Source organism: Coregonus clupeaformis, chromosome 10 (assembly GCF_020615455.1).
Source record: "Coregonus clupeaformis isolate EN_2021a chromosome 10, ASM2061545v1, whole genome shotgun sequence".
Classification (NCBI taxonomy): Eukaryota; Metazoa; Chordata; class Actinopteri; order Salmoniformes; family Salmonidae; genus Coregonus; species Coregonus clupeaformis.
Window position 1 is genome coordinate 40476821 of NC_059201.1, and position 3791 is coordinate 40480611.

General features: G+C 42.3%; 1 long non-coding RNA gene across 1 annotated transcript; it reads right to left on the minus strand.

Annotated features, from left to right (window-relative positions):
• Nucleotides 1–707: 707 nt before the first annotated feature.
• On the minus strand, nucleotides 708–3553 carry LOC121575905. Its single transcript, XR_006002394.2, has 4 exons — nucleotides 2746–3553; nucleotides 2305–2379; nucleotides 2112–2205; nucleotides 708–1703 (listed from the first exon to the last, which is right to left on the minus strand). It is a non-coding gene; the product is annotated as an uncharacterized LOC121575905 (long non-coding RNA).
• Between the last annotated feature and the right edge of the window lie 238 nt (nucleotides 3554–3791).

Consider the following 3791-nt stretch of genomic DNA (forward strand, 5'->3'; position numbering starts at 1 on the left):
GAATCACGCTTCACCATCTGGCAGTCCGACTGACAAATCTGGGTTTGGTGGATGCCACGAGAACGCTACCTGCCTGAATGCATAGTGCCAACTGTAAAGTTTGGTGGAGGAGTAATAATTGTCTGGGGCTGTTTTTCATGGTTCTGGCCCCTTAGTTCCAGTGAATGGAAATCTTAACGCTACAGCATACAATGACATTCTAGACGATTATTTGCTTCAAACTTTGTGGCAACAGTTTGGGGAAGGCCCTTTTCTGTTTCAGCATGACATTGCCCCCATGCACAAAGTGAGGTCCATACAGAAATGGTTTGTCGAGATCGGTGTGGAAGAACTTGGCTGGCCTGCACAGAGCCCTGACCTCAACCCCATCGAACACCTTTGGGATGAATTGGAATGGTGACTGCGAGCCAGGCCTAATCACCCAACATCAGTGCCCGACCTCACTAATGCTCTTGTGGCTGAATGGAAGCAAGTCCCTGCAGCAATGTTCTAACATCTAGTGGAAAGCCTTCCCAGAAGAGTGGAAGCTGTTATAGCAGCAAAGGGGGACCAACTCCATATTAATGCCCATGAATCTGAGATTAAATATTAGACGAGCAGGTGTCCACATACTTTTGGTCATGTAGTGTACTTCAGGGGTAACCCTGACAGAGCAAAATTCAGTTGGTGGTACAGTAACCTAAAAAGGTTGGGAACCACTGATGTAGGCTATACCCACACTGTATCTGCGAGCTGTTGGCTAGAGCGCACATGCCAATACCAGAGTGGGCACATTCAGTATATAACGCAAAATTTTTTGTAAGTTTAAAATGCGATGGAAACCTATTTCACTTGAATGTTTTATTTGGTACTTGGGAATTTAAACGCAAAAGGTATTTTTATGTGCACTACATCATCAAGCACAGCCTTTTATCCACAACAAGTCAATTTGATGGATATTGCGCATTTAGTTCTTTGCAGACTTTAGAATATTCGCATGAAAATCTGTCACCAATTAGATGGAAACCTAGCTACTGACCTCACGAACAAAGTAATTGTTACAAAATTCAGCTGACGTTTTGAGGTGATTATCAATGAATATGAAACCGATTGGTAAATGAAGCCTCCATTATCACTTTCAAGTCAGCCTTGGAGCTCGAAATAAAAAAATCCAATATCATCCCTTGATCTCTTTCCATTCTTACGACATTTTCTGAATTATTATCATAATATTAAATATACCCATGAAAATATGGAAAGGTTACAGGAGTGTTATAAAGCCTAAGACTAAAGAGTGTATGGATCACAGACCATTCGTGTATTTATCAGTGGCTGTCCAGTAGTGTTGACAAGATAGAAGTTAATCTTATTCCAGTGTTGTTTTCCTCCCATTGCTCTATATATTTGTCCCTTATAATTCCTTTAACTCCCTCTTTCATTTTCATGCTGCACTTCTATCTCTCTTCCACTCTCCCTTCTTTTCTCTGGAAAATCTATTTAGCCTTCCCTGCTCCCTCAGTTGTGAGCTTGCTGTGAAACACTTTCATTTGGTCCCGTTTTACACTCAGTTTGCTTCTCCTCTTCTCCCCCGTTCCCTCCTCAGTTTCCACAGCACTGGGCTGGACTTGTCTGGGTAGGTTGCCTGAGATCCACTGGAGGTCCTCCTCGAACCCGAGCACTACCCGCTACTCCACCCAGTGGCTCACTCTTGGGCAGTTTCTTGGCTAGAAAAAAGACAGACAACAAATCATGGTACTGCATATCAACATAGAGGACCACATATAACAATTATAGTATGTGTTGCTTATAGTTGAGATGGCAACAGTATAAACAAGGTGATTGATAGCTGCTCATATTGTGTACACCATGAGGTTTTATCATCCTCTTGTGGCTATATAGGGACATTATCCCTTAGCGGTGTCATGATGAGGAGTAAACTATCCATGGCAAAAACAAATGCTCTGTCAAAGGAATTATGATTTGTTTGGGTTGATTTGTTTTGAATAGTTTTGTCCCATAACATTGCTATATAACATTGAATATTGAAGTCCTTGAGAAAGAAGGCCACAGTATCATCTCCAGCCCATTTCAACCCTATGAATTTGGATGATGGCGTGTCAGATGTGACTCACCTATGACCAGGAAGAGGTTGTTGACATTCCTGGCTGTCTTGGCAGAGGACTCCATGAAGAAAATACTGTTGTCAGCAACTTAGCCCTGACCATCCTGAAAAAACACCACAGACCTGTTACACACACATCACTGCACAAGCATTTGGCCATTATCTGGCTATCTTGGGTGTGAGGTATACACACAGGAGCCTACCGTATACTCCACCGCTCTGTTAACAGACTGTTTCTGGAGCTCGCTCACCCAGGCTTTGGCTCGTACAAAGGTCTCCTATCCAGAATAGAAAATAAAGATGAGATATGGCCAGAAGGAACAGGGAAGATGTACTGCTAGACCTGTAGGAATGTCCTTCTAAAAACATCTGTCTCAAACCTCTGCACAGTGGTATACTGTAAATGCGGGATATATGTGACATTTCTGGCGAGAATTATTAACAGATGCTTAGCATTGTTGGTGAATTACTTCACTACAAATTAGTGGAAAAGGTGAGAGGAAAGGTGAAGAGATTAACAGGGAAAAGATGGGAGTCATTATGCAGGAAGGAGAAGGGCTGAAGAGGATTGTGAGAGAGAGATAAAGGGGGAGACAGAGCATTTGAAACAGAGAGGGAGATGTTATCATCTAAGATGTTCATACTGTGTTGGTGATGTCATAGACCACTATGGCTGCCTGGGCTCCTCTGTAGCACATAGGTGCCAGGCTGTGGTAGCACTCCTGACCAGCCGTGTCGCAGATCTCAAACTTCACCATGGCACCGTCCACACTCACCATCTGATTCAGAAAGTCCTTGAGAGGGGGTTTTGGGGACACTGAGGTTGGGTGGACATGGGAAAAGGGGGTTCAAGTGACAGCTGGGGAGAGGAGGATGGGGGAGAGGAGGGGGGAGAGAGAGGTACCCCTCTCAAGGACAATGGGACCCATCTGTCAGATGAAAAATGGAAATCTACAAGACAAAAAACAACAGATGTAGGCCTATGCCAGAATTTACACTTTTATCATAATGGCAACCTGTCACACAATCACCAGTGAAACCCATGTGAATCAAAATATATCTCCACGTTTGCATGCTGCTGTGTACAATCAATTTTAATCTAGATCCAAAGCGAATAGCCACTAGTTAGGAAGCATTACTAGCCTGGGCTACTTAGTAAAATCTGATTTATATAAACATCTCTTATTTGTTAGCATGCAACAAATAAGAGATGAACAACTGAACAATGAGAGAAAATAAAAATAATCATTACCTTCAATAATTCTGTGGCAAATGTAGCAGACAAGAACTTTCAAAACAGACTTTCGCTTTCTCATCTTTCTCTGCAACACTGAGTTTATCATTTAGGCCTAGCCTACCCCAGCCTGGCCTCAAAGACTAATTTACGTTTACTATAGAGGGGTTGGTTGTTTATCAACAAAACTGACACGTGTGCAACTATGCGGCAAAACAAGACTGGGTTGGCTTAGATTGTTGACAATGTTTAAAACATAAGTACATTTGCACAATGAACACTTGTTGTTTCTTAAATACATCGTTACAGTTATTGGTTAGCTAGCTAGCACATTTTTTGCCAAATTAGCATTGACATTAAATCAGTCAAAACACCTCAAAACAAGACATGATATCAAGAACAAGATGAAACTAGCAGAAACAAGCCACTTACGATTACCCACATGGCAGTTTCTGG